Source organism: Cetorhinus maximus, chromosome 17 (genome assembly GCF_964194155.1).
Source record: "Cetorhinus maximus chromosome 17, sCetMax3.hap1.1, whole genome shotgun sequence".
Taxonomy (NCBI): Eukaryota; Metazoa; Chordata; class Chondrichthyes; order Lamniformes; family Cetorhinidae; genus Cetorhinus; species Cetorhinus maximus.
The window spans coordinates 6,177,075-6,195,580 of record NC_135895.1 but is presented as its reverse complement, the minus strand read 5'-3'; the positions used below and the strand labels follow the sequence as shown (position 1 = coordinate 6,195,580).

The window sequence follows — 18,506 nt, the reverse complement described above, 5'->3', positions numbered from 1 at the left end:
CATGTTCCTATCTTTTACACTGGTTTGGATGACAGCAGCCGAAATGGGCCAAAACTACTGGATGAAACTCTGCCCCAGTATGTCTTGACCAGTGCTCTTGATTTTTTTTTTCTATATAATCTTCTGCGGCTAAACCGGAGATGCTGATGCCAGACCCTGTGAGCAGTGACCTTGAACACCGGTTACAGCTTTATCTCATTGAAGGCAATTTTGGGAACATCTTGTGCTGAAGTGGGTTCCTCTCCCGACGCTGCTCTTTGTAAACCAGGACCCTGACCAGGCTGAACACCCACTCGGCTGCACAGACCAAGGCAGGAAGCTTTGTCATTGGACACCGAAACGAAGCGGAACAAGACGATAAGGGAAAGCAATCAAAGCACAAGTGGAATCTGTTGTACCCGAGCGTGACTTGGGGAGTTACTGAGGTAACCCCTCTACTTTATCCTCATCCCCTTTTCAAATGAATAGTTGCCTCCGGCAGCAAACTGGCCATGTGGGATAGGGGGAAGATCCCCTTGTCGCCCTCACTAATGGCACCACCTCCACTCTCCTCCTTTCTCTAAAAAAACACAAAGAATCTTTCAACCTTTCAGGGAGTGCAATCCACCTCTCCCTGTTCAACAAATATTACAGCCGTCTGAATTCCCATTTTTCTACCTTAAAAGCCTCCAGCTTCCCTAAACTTGAGTCGATAAAAGCTCTGCTGCCCATATCCTAACTCGTATCTAGTCCCGCTCACCCATTAACACTACATTGTTGCCTGGCCTGGCATCACCTCAAATGTAAAATTCTCATCCTTGCTTTCAAAGCACTGTCACCATGGTCTCGCTTGCATCCCTCCCCCCTCCCTTCTCCCCCTCCCCCGCTTCCCCCTCCCCCCTTCCCCCTCCCCCCCCTTCCCCCTCCCCCCCTTCCCCCTCCCCCCCCTTCCCCCTCCCCCCCTTCCCCCTCCCCCCCCTTCCCCCTCCCCCCCTTCCCCCTCCCCCTCCCCCTCCCCTCCCCCCTCCCCCTCCACCTCCCCCCTCCCCCTCCCCCTCCCCTCCCCCCTCCCCCTCCGCTCTCCTCCCTCCCCCTCCCCCTCCCGAACCAACCCCCTCCCTGTCTCTGTAAACTGCTCCAGCCCTACAACTCTCAGAGATATCTGAGCTCCTCCAACCCTGGCTTCCTGCGCGTTCCTGATTTTTATTGCACCCCCATTGGCAATCGTGCCTTCAGCTGCCTGGGCCCTAAGGCCTGGAACTCCCTCTTTAAACCTTTCTGCCCTCTCTGCTCCTTTAAGAAGCTCTTTGAAACCTACCTCTTTTGCCAAGCTTTTGTCTTAATATCTTACATGGCCCAATGAAATTTTGATTAATGATGTCCCTGTGAAGAACCTTGGGACATTGTCCTCTGTCAAAAGGTGCTTTATAAATGCAAGTTGTTGTTGGGAAAGAGGTTGCATCTACACCAGATCTATGATTACTGACAGAAAATGGCCAAGTGTCAATTATTAACGAACTAAACTGTTTAAACGCTCTAGAGAACACTGCAGTCAAACTGAGTGTACACTCATATACACATCTTCCAGGAATTGAGGATGAAATCTCGGTCGATGCTACAGTTAAGGGAGTGCTGCATTGTCAGAGGTGCTGTCTTTAGATTATTATAAGCTAGTAGTTATCATACTAGATAAGCAACCCGATAGTCTTAAGATCAAATCCTATCAGGACAGGCAGCTGAATTCAATTGTGGGGTCTAGTACAAGAAACAGTGACCATAAAAGCTACTAGGAAGGAATGAATTCGCTAATGAGCCCTGCTTGGTTGGTCTCCAATCCCAAACCATGTGGTTAACTCAATGTGGTCAGCACAATAAGTGTAGCCTTGCTGCAGTGTAAGACTTGATTCAAATAGACAGCCTATACAATAAGAACAGATTAAAAACAAATATAACCCCTAGCTTGTGAGTGATTTCTGGACATTAATGTCATGTCTGGACACTGAGTAAGTTTTGCTTTCACTTGAAAAACTTGTAGCCTTGAAACTTCTCCTCTTCTCCCTAACCACGGCACCCTCCCCGCCACCCACAACCAGCCCCCACCACCCCAACACTCAGGACGATTAATTCCTTGACCTAGGTCCCCTCAAATTCACCATTGCTGTCTGTGACTAGCTTCCTGGCGATCACTCCATGAGGTAACTTCTACTTTTTGCTCATCCTCTTTACAAATGAATAGCTCCCTCATGCAGCAAACTGGCCATGTGGAATAGGGGAAGGTTTCCCTGTCACCATGTTGGCAGTTAAATTTATCAATTAATTTATAAATACCCATACTGTCCAAACGAGATCATTTCCAGTGAGCTGGTAACAATTTAATTTTAACAGCCCAGATAGGAAAAGAAACACATGTGCCTTCATTAAATCACAGATGCACAGAATTTCAATGGCACAGCAGGAGACCATTCAGCCCATCGTGTCTGCAGCGACTCCCCAAATGAGCATTATGACCTAGTGCCACTGCCCTGTCTTTTCCCTGTACCCTTGCACATTGTTTCTATTCAAATAATCATCTAATGCCCTTTTAAATGACTCAGTTGGACCTGCCTCCACCACACTTCCAGGCAGTGCATTCCAGACCCAAATCACTCATTGTGTGAAAAAGTTTTCTTCTCACGTCACATTTGCTTCTTTCGCAAACCACTTTAAATCTGTGCCTTTTTGTTCTTGATCCTTTTACGAGTGGGAACAGCTTCTCCCGATCTACTCTGTCCAGTCCCCTCATGATTTTGAACATCTCTATCAAATCTCCTCTTAGCTTTCTTCTCCCCAAGGAGAACAGTCCCAACCTCTCCAATCTATCCTCATAGCTGAAGTTTCTCAAAGCTGGAACCATTCTTGTAAACATCTTCTGCACTCTCTCCAATGTGTTCACATCCTTCCTATAACATGGTGCCCAGAACTGTAGACAATACTCCAGCTGAGGTCTAACGAGCGTCTTATATAAATTCAGCATAACCTCCTTGCTCATGTACCCTATGTCCCTATTAATAAAGCCCAGGATACCATATGCTTTATTAACTGCTCTCTTCACCTGTCCTGCCACCTTCAATGATCTATGCACATATACACCCAGGTCTTTCTGCTCCTGCATCCTTTTCAAAATTTAACCCCTTATTTTATATTGTCTGTCCACGTCCTTCTGACCAAAGTTCATCATCTCACACTTCTCCACATTGAACTTTATCTGCCACCTATCTGCCCTCTCCACCAACTTGTCTATATCCTCTTAAAGTTCCACACCATCCTCCTCGCAGTTCACAACACTCCCAAGCTTCGTATAATCTGCAAATTTTGAAATTATCCCCTGGGCACCAAGATCTAGATCATTAATAGATATCAGGAAAAGCAAGGGCCCCAATACTGACCCCTGGGGAACTCCACTACAAACCTTCCTCCAGCCTGGAAAATATCCATTGACTCTTACTCTCTGCTTCCTATTTTTCAGCCAATTTTGTATCCATGTTGCTACTGTCCCTTTTATTCCATGAGCAATAACTTTTCTCACAAGTCGGTTGTGTGGCACTGTGTCAAATCCCTTTTGAAAGTCCATGTACACTACATCAACAGCATTACCCTCATCGACCTTTTATGTCACCTCTTCAAAAAACTCCAGCAAGTTAGTGAAACTTATGAACGCTCCACCATTCAAACCGCTAAGACCCTACATTTTTTTTATTCTTTCATGAGGTGGGGGCGTCGCTGGCTAGGCCAGCATTTATTGCCCATCCTTAATTGCCCTTGAGAAGGTGGTGGTGAGCTGCCTTCTTGAACCACAGCAGTCCATGTGGTGTGGGTACATCCACAGTGCTGTTAGGGAGGGAGTTCCAAGATTTTGACCCAGTGAAAGAAAGAAGATATATTTCCAAGTCAGGATGGTGTGTGGCTTGGAGGGGAATTTGCAGGTGGTGGTGTTCCCATGTGTCTGCTGCCCTTGTCCTTCTAGGAATCTAGCTGGCAGAGGTCGCAGGTTTGGAAGGTGCTATCGAAAAAACCTTGGTGAGTTGCATCTTGTAGATGTTACACACTGCTGCTACTGTGCATTGGTGGTAGAGAGAGTAAACGTTTAAGGTGGCAAATGGGGTACCAACCAAGTGGGCTGCTTTGTTCTGGATGGTGTTGAGTTTCTTGAGTGTTCTTGGAGCTGCACTCAGCTAGGCAAGTGGGGAGTATTCCATCACACTCCTGACTTGTGCCTTGTAGATGATGGACAGGCTTTGGGGAGTTAGGAGGTGAGTTACTCGCTGCAGAATTCCTAGCCTGTGGCTTGCTCTTGTAGCCATAGTATTTATATGACTGGTCTAGATCAGTATCTGGTCAATGGTGACCCCAGGATGTTGATAGTGGGGGATTCAGTGATGGCAATGCCATTGCACATCAAGGGGCGATGGTTAGATTCTCTCTTGTTGGAGATGGTCATTGTCTGACACTTGTGTGGCACAAATGTTACTTGCCACTAGTCAGCCCAAGCCTGGATATTGTCCAGGTCTTGCTGCATTTGGACATGGACTGCATTTGGACTTGTACCTGAATGGTGCAAGAGAAGTCTAAAGGAGGTAGATGATGCAAAAGAAGCAGAAAAGAAGGAGACAGTTCAAAAACACTGGAATGCCATAGTCACAGAGCTGAGCATTCAGGGTTTTGACAGCAATTTCTGTGCTGTAAATAGACCGCTAGCCAGAGTGGACAGAGTTATTTTATTATTCTATCACAGGGTGTGGCTGTCACTGGTAGGGCCAGCATTTGCTACCCATCCCTAATTGCCCTTGAACTGAGTGACTTCCTGGGGCATTTTAGAGGGCAGTTAAGAGTCAGCCACATTGCTGTGCATCCGAAGTCACATGTAGCCCTGACCAGGTAAGCTTGGGCAGATTTCCCCTCCCTAAAGAACATTAGCAACCCAGATGGGATTTTACAACAGTCAATGATAGTTTTACTCTTTTGAGCAGTCACCATTATATTCCAGATTCATTAATTGAATTTAAATTCCAGCAGCTACCGTGGTGGGATTGGAACCCATGTCCCCAGAATATTAGCCTAGGCCTCCAGATTACTCGTCTAATGACAATACCACTACACCACCGTCACCCCCTCTTTCTAAGACGGAGCTTGGGTAGAGCTGGGCAAAGAGCTGGGAGGCGATAGGCTAATCGAGAACAATAAGGAAAGAGGTTTGGAAGTTTTATGTTGGAAGGGACCAAGGTCGGTCAGAAAGGATATATTTTTTTATGGAGAGGGTGTTCGTTGGCAGCAGTGTACTGAAAGGTCATGGTTTGAAAAAATGGAAGCAGAGACTCAGCCACAGAGAAACCAGAAAAGATAAATGCTGTACTCCCATCAGCTACACCTATTTCTCCAGTGATTCTAGGGTTTGACATGAAGAAGAAAACTGGAACAGAATGGAAAGAACAAGCAAAGCTAACGTCTGTTACAGTTTGTCACAGTTTTACAGGGTTGACGTTTCCACTATTTATTTTAATCCAGACATTTTGCAAATTTGAAAGCTTTTCATTGACGGCTATTTTTCTCCCTTTGAAGAGGCGGAAATCAGGGAGTGCAGTTGGCTTATTACAACGAGAGAAAGAGAGAGAGAGAGAGAGAGAGAGAGCACAAGTGAATGGGAGAGGGAGAAAGGGAGAGAAAAGAAATCTCTTCAAGCATAATCCTGGCCATCACACATAGTTGGAAAATTGGATCTACGGCAGGTACAGGACCGCAAATCCAGCTGTCTGAAAACCAGAATTGTCCAAAAACTGGACAATTTTTCTCCCTGGGTGCCGGTCAGTATCTACAATATTTATATAATTTACCCTGCCCGTTTAATAGCATGCACCTCAAGTACCAGCATACAACAGCTGTCCTCGCTTGGACTTCTCATGATCTGACTCATTCACGGAGTGGTGGATTGGACGTTTCACTGAGAATGCATGATTTAAACACAGACCAAGAATCTAGTCAGTGTTCGGATGAAGACGTCTTCGTGTGAAGACGGATTGCTAGTCCCAGTACACATTTGGACGTTCTTACCAATGGAGCTTCAGCATGGAGGAGAATAGAATCGGATCAATCCTTCTCATCTCAGCCTCTCGGGTTTCAAAATACGGTAAAGTTCCACTGAGATGAAGATTCCTAGATGGATACCTTTAACCACACTGTATTCCAAGCAAGGCAAAGAGAGTGCATGTTGGGCAGCTTTCTCCTTCTCAGTTTATTCCCAACTGAGTTCAAAACAAGTTCACACTATAAAGCTCATCTCTGTCAGGTGATTTCCAGTAAAACACTAGGGCCTTTGCCTTTAAAGCAGTTTTTTTCCCCCATTTATTAAAGTAATTGCAGTTCAAATAAGCAAATAACTCCCCTCCTCAAGGGCCATGCTGGTTATTTGGCTGAAGTCACGTTTGCCCACAGTCCAAGGTGAACTTATGACCTTTTATTAAAAAAATTCCAGGTCAATTCCCAAGTGTCCAAATAATGCAATCTCCTTTCAAATTTTAAAAGAAAATGTAGTTCTTGTAGATATGATTCTAACTTGCCTCTGCCCTTAAGAAGTGACACTCCATTTACAAATGGATTCATTACAAAGCGTACAGTAAAAGATATATACAACATATGTAAAACAAAATTCAAACATGCACTCACTCACCGGCGCAGTCTCGATGGGCCAAAGGGCCTTTTTCAGTGCTGTTGACCTCTTTGACTCTATGACTCTATGACACTTAGTCATTCAATCCTTAAACAGAACCTGTACAGTTTTCTCTGATCTTCTTGATTTCCAGATAATTCTACAAATATTGCATTCTTGATAAGGCATCAGCAATGATATTATCCTTCCCAGCAATATGAGTAATCTTTAAGTTAGATGGCTGTGCTAGCAAGCTCCATCAGAACAGCCTGTCATTCTGAGTCTTAAATTTTTCCACAGAGGTCAAGGGATTATGGTCAGTGTATATTAGTGCATCTTTACAGCCATGACATATAGATACCTCAATGTTTAAGAGCCAGTAACAATCCCAGGGTGTCCTTTCCTACCGTAGATGAAATTTGATTTTTGATGAAATTTAATTTTTTTAGAAAAGTCCCCCACTGGCTTCTCTCTGCCTGACTCACCTTCAAACTGCACCCGCCCCCAAATCACCAGCATCGATTGCCAGCTGGAAGAGTTTAGAGAAGTTAGGGTCAGCTAACACTGGTTCATTAGTTAGAATCGCCTTCAGCTTCTCAAAAGTAGCCTGGCACTCTTGACCATATCACCTTTGCCTTCTTTTGCAATAAATCCATTAAATGGATAGAAACCGCACATTCCTAAAAGTTCCTAAAAATCTCATGATTTCCCATTTGGTTTTAGAGATGGGGAATTCCACCAAAGCCTGTACTTTCTCTGTTCTTGGCAACACTTGTCCTGACCCTATGATAAGCCCTAGATAAATTACTCGCGCTTTCGCGAACTCGCTCTTGGCAAAGTTTATTAGTAGCACTGCCAACTGTAATTGTTTAAAGAGGGCTTCCAATTGTTTTAAATGGTCTTTCCAAGTGTTGCTGTAAATCAATACATCATCCAGATAGAGTACACAGTTAGGGACACTAGTTACAACTTGATTCATTAGTCTTTGGAAAGTGGCTGGAGCGTTTTTTAGTCCGAATGGCATCACTTGACATTGGTATAGCCCATTTGGCGTGACTAAAGCTGATATCTCCTTAGCTCATGATGTTAAAGGTACCTGCCAGTTTCCTTTCAACAAATCTATCTGAGTAAGGAACATAGCACTGCCAATCCTGTCAATACCATCTTCTAGACAAGGGATTGGGTAAGAATCCGTTTTTGTTACAGCAGTAACCTTTCTGTAGCTTATGCAGAATCTGGTTGACCCATCAGGTTGATGCAATAACACTGCCAGACAACACCAGTTGCTTTGACTAGGTTCAGTTAGCTGGTTTTCTAACATATATTGACTTTCTGCTTTCACCTGAGCTTGTTTCTCTGGAATTAAACGATAAGGATGTTGTTTTATAGGAGAAGATTCCCCTACATCCACATCATGTGTGACTAAAGTTGTACATCCTGGTTGGTTCCTACAGATTCCTTTAGTTTCTGTAAGTAACCTCACTAGATCTTCTTCTTGTCCTGCCTCTAAGTATGAAAATACGGTGTCTAACTGCTCTAGTATTTCAGTGTCTGCTAACCAGATAGTAGGAGGTTCAATTTGTGAACTGTCTAAGTCTCCTTCTACCTCACTCTCACTGTCTCTTTCGTCCTCCCCTGTGCTCACAACCTGACATATCTGGTCCTCCTTATCCTCCTCCCCACGATGGTATTGTTTTAACATATTGATATGACACAGCTGATTCTTTTTCCTATGATCTGGGGTGTCTATCAAATAATTTATGTTACCAACCCTCCTAATTACCTTGTATGGACCACTGAACTGTGCTTTCATGGGTTCCCCCTGCAAAGGCAGTAACACTAACACTTCATCCCCTGGTTGTAATGTTCGGGTTACAGCTTGCTTATCTACCCATTCTTACATCTTTGTTCGTGAAATTTTAAGATGTTTTTGAGCCGCTTTGCAGGCTCCTGGGACACGGACACAAAATACAACATAGATTCGTCCCTCTGTCCTCAAAGCTTTTCTTTGATTAATTTTGGAGGACCTCTTATCTCATGTCCATAAATTAATTCAAAAGAGCTAAAACTGGAAGATTCATTCGGTGAATATCGAGTAGCAAATAAAAGAAAATCCAGTCTTTTGTCCCAATCATGGGGATATTCATGACAATATGCTTTAAGCATTGTTTTGAGAGTTTGATGGTACCTCTCTAAAGCTCCCTGTGTCTGTGGATGATATGCTGTGGACTTTAACTGTTTTATACCCAAACTACTCACTATGCTTTGAAAAGTTTTTGACGTAAAATTGGAACTTTGATCCGACTGGATCTCCACCAGTAATCCATATCGAGTAAAAAATTGGGTTCACTTCTCTACCACTATGAGTTGTCATATCCATAATAGTGATAATACTGGTGTCCTACTCTCATTTTTGGTAATGGTCCCACACAATCTACTAACACCCTACAAAACATGTCCTCAAAAACTGGTAAGGGAATTAAAGGTGCCAGTTTGATTGTAGGTTGTGGTTTTCCCACCATCTGACATGTACGGCACGTTTTGCACAACTGCACCATGTCCTTGTGAAGACCTGGCCAGTAAAACTGTCGATCTCCATGCACTTGAGTTTTCCGTATCCCTACATGTCCACTCATAGGAATTTCATGTGCTATCCGTAATATCTCCTTACGATATTTGAGCGGTACCACTACCTGATGAACAACTGTCCACTCTTCATCTGCTGGTCTGTGAGTAGGTCTCCACTTCCACAATAGTATCGCATTTTTAATATAATAACGTTCTGGCACTTCCTCAGCTTCAGCTTCAGTTTGGGCTGATTGTACTTTCTTACCTAATTCTGGATTAGCTTGTTGAGATTCGATTGGAGCAGATTCATTGAACATCTCTTTCAGATTATCTAAGCTCTTAAAGAAAGCTTCAGCTAACTAAATTTCTGTTTGGGGTATCACTTTGACCTCCGACGATGGACTTTGCTTAGCCATTGCTCAGGTCATCACACACAAAGGAAAAATTCCTGGAAATTTTTCCTGTAACTGTCCTATCTCTTTAATCTTACTTGGGTTTTCTGCAATTATGGGAGTAAGCCAACTCCATCTGCAGGTAACTTCTGGACCAACCTTACCGTCGCTGTCCCAGGCAGAAGGGGAGATGGTGGCATAATGGTATTGTCACTGGACTAGTCATTCAGAGACCCAGGGTAATGCTCTGGGGACCTGGGTTTGAATCCTGCCACAGCAGATGGTGAAATTAGAATCCAATAAAAATCTTGAATTAAAAGTCTGATGATGACCATGAAAACCATTGTCAATTGTTGTAGAAACCCATCTGGTTCACTCATGTCCTTTAGGGAAGAAAACCTGCCTTGTCTGGCCCATATGTGACTCCAGACCCAGACCCACAGCAATGTGGAACAAGGGCAATTTTAGGCTTGGGCAATAAGTGCTGGCCTAGGCAGTGACACCCTGATCCCAAGAACAATTAAAAAAGGTCACACTCCAAGTGCACCCAGTACAAAGGTACAGGTATATACTCCCCACAAATATTATTCTTTAAACTTTGGCTTTTAATGAGCTTTCTGGGCCTTTCTGCAACAAAAGTGTTTGAGTGGTTCCCATATCCCTTAATACAATCATAGGTTTAGCTGCTTAATTTGAGGGAGAAGGGGTTAATTTTCCTCTTGTCACAAACTCTTTATAACTCTCCCATATCTTCTTTACCTCTCCTGAACTCACAGCAGTGTTCACACTCGGACTCACAGCTGTAGTTAATGCTACAACTTGATCTGTTGTATTTTCAGTCAGGGCTCTTTTTCTTGAATCATCCTTACGTACCCCGATAAGTCCCATGGATTTCCCGCACAACGTCCCAGCAATCTGCATGAATGTGTCCCACCTTGTTACAATGGAAACACTTAGGCTTCAAAGATCACTTTCATCCTCAGTGCCTTCCTTTCTGGTCTGAGGTGGAGTTTCCAGGGCGTTCCCACATGTCCCTTCTCTTCCCTGGCCACTTGCCTTCCTTCCGCCTTCCCACCTTCTATCCTTCTTGGGTTTGTGAGGATGATGGAGCAAGGGTTTGAATTTATGGAGCAGCTCATGATTGTCAGCCATCTCTGCTGCTCAGGCTGTTGCCACCCTCTTCAACTTGGTCCTAACTACAGGATGAAGTGAATTTTTAAATTCTTCCAGGAGAATTACTTCTCTAAGAGCTTCATACGTTGTATCTACCTTTAATGCTCATATCCACCGGTCAAAATTACTTGGCTTTACCCTCTCCGCCTTCAGAGATCTATGGACACACATGCCAAGATCCCTTTGTTCCTCAGAACTTGCTAGTGTCATGGCATTCATTGAATACTTCCTTGTCAAATTACTCCTTCCAAAGTGTACCACCTCACACTTTTCAGGGTTAAATTCCATCTGCCACTTATCTGCCCATTTGACCATCCCGTCTATATCTTCCTGTAACCCTAGACACTCAACCTCACTGTTAACCACCCAGCCAATATTTGTGTCATCCGCAAACTTACTAATCCTACCCCCCACATAGTCATCTATGTCGTTTACATAAATGACAAATAATAGGGGACCCAGCACAGATCCCTGTGGTATGCCACTGGACACTGGCTTCCAGTCACTAAAGCATCCTTCTGTCATCACCCTCTGCCTCCTACAACTAAGCCAATTTTGAATCCACCTTCTCAAATTACCCTGTATCCCATGTGCATTTGCCTTCTTTATAAGTCTCCCATGTGGGACCTTGTCAAAAGCTTTGCTAAAATCCATATAAACTACATCAACTACATTACCCTCATCTACACACCTGGTCACCTCCTCAAAAAATTCAATCAAATTTGTTAGGCATGACCTCCCTCTGACAAAGCCATGCTGACTATCCCTGATCAAACCTTGCCTCTCCAATGGAGATAGATTCTCTCCTTCAGGATTTTCTTCAATAGTTTCCCTACCACTGACGTCAGACTCACTGGTTTGTAGTTCCCTTCTTAAACAGCCGAACCACATTAGTTGTTCTCCAGTCCTCTGGCACCTCCCCGTGGCCAGAGAAGAATTAATACCAGAGATGAGTTAATTCCATTAATTTAGCCTTGGTTACATTTTGTAATCCAGTCAGGGATAAATCTTCCATCTCTAGAAAACTCTTCACAACTTCCAAAGCCATTTTGGTTTACTAATGTATAAGAAGTCTGGTATATGTCCTTTTATCCTTTAATAATTATTATTATCACCTGTTGTCCGCACTTCAAACTCCCACAATCTATGTTATGACTGGGATGGACGGAGTGCACAGTTTATCTAGCCTCACTACTCTGCAGTCATACCATTAGTGTCAATGTTTAATTCACTCAACAAAATGGCCAATTATTTACCTCTACTACTGTTAAACCCTGAATAAAAGAGACTTTAACCAGGGTTCTTTCAATAAACTCAGAATGATCGATTTATTACAAAACAAACCTGCAAACAAGTTGCAAGAACTGGTAAACACACAATTTATAATCTGGAGATGCAACTATCTATCCCTTTTAAAATTCCCAACACACACACATGCACGCACGCACACACACACGCATACCCCACACACCCCTCATGACACACAAACACACACACACACATGCACACAAACCCACACCCCCCCCCCCCACCACCCCCACACACACATACACACCACACATACACACACACCACACATACACACACACCACACAAACACACGCCACACATACACACAGGACAAACAAATAGGGTCTCTGCAGAAATGGGCAGAGCCCGTCACCTCTGCTCATACCCACAACTTTCCATACCTTGGGGATGTGGGTAAAAAAACATAATAAAAAAGATAAAGTTCGCAATGTTTTAATGCTGTCAATCTGGTGCTCCCTCATGTGAAGGAGGATCCCTAGTCCCAGCACACGTCTGGAGGTTCTCACCAACGGAGCTTCAGTGTGGAAGAGAATAGAACCGGATCAATCCTTCTCATCTCAGCCTCTTGGGTTTCCAAATACAGACAAGTTCCAGTAAGATGAGGATTCATAGCTGGATACTGATAACCACACTGCATTCAGGCAAGGTAAGGAGACCACAAGCTGGGCAGCTTTCAGCTTCTCAGTTTATTCCAAACTGAGTTCAAAACATAAAGCTATCTCGATCATGTGAGTTCTAGTAAAACACTAGGACCTTTGCCTTTAAAGCAGTTTTTTTCCCCATCAATTAAAGTAATTGCAGTTCAAATAAGCAAATAGACCTGAACCCTGCCCGCCCACGTCTCCAGCATATGGAAAGTTGGTGAGTATGGGCAGAGGTGATGGGCTCGGCTTTCTGAGCTCAGGAAATGGCCTGACTTGCATTTCCCGGGCCCAACACGAAAATCCTATCCAGAACATCAAATAGTGCAGCACTCCCTCACTACTGCACTAGTGTCAGCATGGATTCTTGTGCTGAAGTCCTGGAGCGGGATTTAAACGCAGCTCCTTCCGACTGAGAGACAAGAGTGCTACCCACTAAGCCATGGCTGACAGGATGCAAAGTTTCGGAAGCTGTGGATGTATTGCTCCCTAAAAAGCCTCAGAAAGTTGGCAACCAAAGGACACAGATTCATGATGATTGGTAAAAGTACCAGAGGCAACATGGGAAAAAAAACCCAAGTTGTCCTGATCTGGAATGTGCTGCATGTAAAGGCAGTGGATTGGATAGTAACTTTCAAAAGGGAATTATGTAAATCCATAAAGGAAGTAAATTTGAAGAGCAGTGGGAAAAGAGCAGGAGGATGGGACTAAATAGAGAGCTCTTTCAAAAGGGCCAGCACAGGCATGAGGGGCTGAAGGGCCTCCAATTGAGCTGCATTATTCTATGATTTCAGGTCAATGTGAATGCCAAACACGTTTCACTGTTTCCCACTGGCACCAGCTTTTTCATTCATAGAGGAAAATATCCTTCTTGGGTTGATTTCCTTTGGAAAGTTAAATGTGATCTGTGGAAGTTTTCAGCGCAAAGGAGTGACTCAGAGAAAAGGAATTACTCCAGTGAAGGGCTCATTATCAGAACAACAAAAGTTAAAAATGAAGGAGTTAGGATACAGGTGGGAAGTCAGGTGGAACTCTTTGATCCCCAAGGTAACAGGATTGTGAAATAAACCAACTGGGCAGTTTCGATAGAAGAGAAGTGAGGGGGTGTATTTTGGAGAGAAGATTGATTGCAGGATATGCTGAGAGGCCTATTGAAGGAAAAAGGGATAGGCTTAAGCTTATCTTTCCTGTTTTTAAGCCTCATGGAGTCTACTGTTCATTGTTTTTAATGAAAATGTGGGAGTTAAGCAGTTCCCGACTTGATATAAATCTCTAATTTTTCAGCAAATTAATTGCTACTATCATTTCAAAGAACTTCACAGAATGAATTACAGTGACAGCCCTTATGTAGGAAAGCAAATGAAAATTTAACAGCCCCAACTTATTCTGTTATCTCGTCAACTCATTCTCAAATTTATAACTTCTTCTTTCCCCTTAAGCTATCAGTTTAACAACTTACTAAGATATTTCTCAATGGTCCCCAGTATTGTCAAAGCACCCAAAAGTGATCCCTCTTGAAAAAATTCCAACCTCATCAAAGGACCGTGGCTTTTTTTCCATCGCCTTGCTGCCCATTATCTGAGCTTCCACGGTTCTCTCTAGAACAAGCCCAAATATTTTCCCTCTGGAGCTGTCGGGTCAGTAATTCCCAGAATCATGTGTTCCAGATGTGGTCAATTTTATGATGTCCTAACCACACCCCCACCTGCTCTGTCATAGCCAGCGATCGGCGAAAAATTTCTACAACTGCATCCCGAACTCCTACTTTTCCTTGTGATCTGTAGCCTTGAGATTTTGTTTCTACGGTTACCAGTGCTGATCCCTTGCCATTGCACTGGGAAGGGCTGTTAGGGAGGAATTAGTAGAAGTCAGGAATGTGGATAGGAAGTTGGAGAATATTATGAAAGTAACATATCAATTCCTAGACCACAGTGCTTAAGTAAACAAGTCAAAGTTAGCCTGGGGCTGGGAACCAGGGGTAGAAATTCTGGGGATGAAGGTGAACCCCTCAAAAATTGAGCGGTTACAGCCCATCATGTCCATGCTGGCTCTTTGTAAGAACAACTTGGCTAATTCCACTCCCATTGTCCTTTCCTCATAGCCCTGAAATATTTTTTTCTCTTCAGATAATTATCCAATTCTCTTTGAAAGCCACAATTGAACCTGCCTCCACCAAACTCCCAAGCAGTGCATTCCAGATCCTAACCACTTGCTGTGTAAAAAGGTTTTCCCCCATGTCACCTTTGGTTCCTTTGCCATTCACCTTAAATCTATGTCCTCTGGTTCTAGGTCCTTCCACCAAAAGGGGACAATTTATCCCTCTCTACTATGTCCAAACTCTCATGATTTTGATTACCTCTTAAAGTCTATCATTATCCTCCTCACAGTTTACAATAATTCCATCATCAAATTTTGAAATTGTGTCTTGCAAACTCGAAGTAAATTTAAGGAGCATCTTAAAGGAGGAGAGAGAGGAAAATGTGGAGAGGTACACACATTGCACCTGTTTCAACTAAACAAAAGAAGTGACAGCCATTCACTGGTTCATTCCTCAGGGCAATGCCTTGACCAATCAGAGTCAAGCTGCCTGGTTTAAATTTCAAACAATGCTTGGCAGTTAGCTGTCAGTCAGCATTAACTGGTGCATTCTCCATGGCAACACCTCTACCAATCAGAGTCTGCTTGCCAACCAATCAGCACTCTTTTCTCGTACTGTACAAAGTTATTGCCCCGACATTGGTATTCTTGCGATTATCTCGATGAGTGCAAGACAAAAAGCTTCAACAAAATGTACTTTCTCGGCAATACTTAGGTGGGCTAAGTAGCATTGGTGGGAATTTGATATGGAAACTCAAATGTTGATATATAACAGCACAGGAGGCATTGCTGATTAAAACTTCATTGAACTGATTCAAAAACAATCACTGGAGGAGAACTGTTAACCAGATCAATCAATATAACACTAGAACTCACCTTTAGGATTCTTTGATTTTCCTAATTACAACAAACTATTTTAACTCTTGTGCAACTCTGCAGCAATTAATGTCCACTAGGAAAACATTGAGTAAGTTTGGGCGATGTACCATTCAAAGGCCTTTCTTATCCAACTATTGTAGTCAGAGAATCACTTGTAATGGCTTCTCTTTCTCTTCCCACACTGTTACCTCTGCTGTTCCCAAGGATGTATCCTTAGTCCCCTCCTATTTTTCATCTACATGCTGCCATTTGGTGGAATCATCCAAAAGCACAGCTTCAGTTTCCACATGCATATTGATGACACCCAGCTCTACCTCACCTTCAGCTCTGTTGTTGCCTCCATTGATCATTCCACGGCTTTTTAAACATTAAGGGTTTGAGCAAATGGAGAAAATGAGATAAAAAAGGAAGCAGAGACCAGTTCTTACAACTACTGAGAGGCACAAACGATTTGTATCTGCTTTGGCTCCATTGATAACACTCTCAGCTGAGTCAAGAGGTCTGTGTCCCAATGCAGGGGCTTGCGTACATAATCCAGGTTGACACTTCAGTGCAGTACTGAGGGAGTGCTCCACTGTCGGAGGTGCTGTTTTTCACATTAGGTCTTAAACCGGAGCCCTGTCTGCCCTCTCAAGTGGATCTAACTGATACCATGGAAATATTCCAGAGAAGTGCAGGGGAGTTCTCCCCAGTTTCCAGGTCAATATTAACCCTCAACCAACATCACAAACAAACAGATTATCTGGTCATTATCTTATTGTGGGAGCTTGCTATGCACAGACTGGCTGCTAGGTTTCCCTATGTTACAGCACTGAATGCACTTCAAAAAATGCTTTGTTGGCTGTAAAGTGCATTGGAAAATCCTGAGGATGTGAAAGGTGCTATATAAATGCAAGTCCTTTCTTCTTTCTAGTACGACAGCCAGTAAGTTATTTAATTAAAGCTGAATGCACAGAAGCAAGGGACAGAAATATATGCTTGATGAACTCAGGCAAGGGTAGAGACCAGAATATTCCCATCCCCCTGATCAAGGAAAAAAAATGTAATATAATGCATCTGGGCTCTGTAGATTGACCACATTATCTGATTAAGAATAGAACGGAAGGTTTTAATAATGGATAAAGCACTTTGGAATATCATCCTGTCTATCTACTGGAACCATTGGTGTGTCATCTTGTGAAACGGCAACCAGTCAAGCTTGCGAAATGTAAAACTTTGAGATTAGGTTCATACCCACTCTTGCTGATTTCCCACGACCCGACATCACCCAGCCCCCTCCTCCCTGCCTGCCAGCAAACATCACACACCATCATTATTCAGCCTTTCAGCATTTTCCTTGCACCCACCATGGGCAAATTATCTCCCGCTCTCTGTCTCGGTAAGCGCTTCCATTAATCTTGTGCAAAACTGAACCTCCCATCCATGCAAGCGACGGACAAACTGACCTAACACCAGCTTGTGCTTTTACTTTGGCTGCCAGGTTATTTCTGAGCAGGTCTCTCAGTGCTGACTGGCAGCCAGATAATTTTCACTTCATGCCTATGGTTCAATGTTTGCAGATCTGAAAGGGACAGCGGGGGGGCCCAACAGAGCTGGAAGCCCTATCGGTTTTGAAAATGCTGTGCAGCAGAAAGCCCATGGGGCAAGTTCAAAAATACAACCTTGAGAGAGTGGGAACAGTTTGAATAAATGATCACTTTTCATTTCAGAGCCCCGAAGGTTTTGTATATTTCAGCGGCGTTAGTTTTTCCCGAAACCTTTTTAAGATGTATGCTGCTTTGGAATGTGTAGCTGATTTGTGGCTTTCCAGAATGTTCTAAAAAGCGTGCTCCGCTATTGTAAGGAAAGTCCTTCTAAAAATCAAGCGTTCAGCAACAGGATAAGTGCCGTCGTGTCCAGGGGATCAGTGTCTGGGCTAGAGACTGCTTTGCATTTCTAGAGTGATTGCCCAGTGGGGTGGGGTGGTGGAACTGTGCGTTGAGGAGCTTTAGATTGTAGGAGTAAGGAAATTCTAAATTAAAATTTAAAACAACACTGCTAAAGTCTGTTGATTTTTCCATCTCACTCTCGGAGGAGTCCATCATGGTTATTTACTCTGACCAGAAAGGACTCGTTAGCAATGTTTGGATAATTGAGTCGACATTTTTCTCCTCCTCCTGCACTTTTAACCCTCTTTAAAATGCCTACCATTCTTTTCTCTCTGCAGCCCTGCCCCAATGCCTCTGGTGATTTTCAGTGCATCAACCCACTCACACTTGTCTGAATTGTCTTTCAACCTCTCCCTGCCAACCAGGCACCAATCAAATAAGCTGTGATTGTGCTTCAGCCGTTCGTCATATGTGCAAGTACAGCCAGAGGAAGGGACATGTTCCAACAGGTTGGGAAAATTACATTGACAATCACAATAAGTTCCCTAATTGTCTTTACTTGACAACGCCACTGTTCACTTACTTAGAATTGCTCACAAAGCATCATTGTTTATAAAAAGGACAGACCACACAGCAGACTTGTTTATTTTTTAAAATTATGCGTTCTTGGTATTTTTTTTAATTTATTCTTTCACGGGATGTGGGCTTCGCTGGCAAGGCCAGCATTTGTTGCCCATCCCCAATTGCCCTTGAACTGAGTGGCTCACTCGGCCATTTCAGAGGGCAGTTAAGAGTCAACCCTGTTACTGTCGATCTGGACCAGGTAAGGACGGCAGATTTCCTTCCCTAAAGGACATCAGTGAACCCGATGGGTCTTTACAACAATCAATGATAGCTTCATGGACACCATTACTGAGAC

General features: G+C 43.5%; 1 protein-coding gene across 1 annotated transcript in view; it reads right to left on the bottom strand.

Annotated features, from left to right (window-relative positions):
- LOC144692152 (lysophosphatidic acid receptor 3-like) overlaps positions 1-18,506 on the bottom strand; it is a 68,403-nt gene that overhangs the window by 27,936 nt on the left and 21,961 nt on the right. The gene's annotated exons all lie outside the window — the stretch shown is intronic.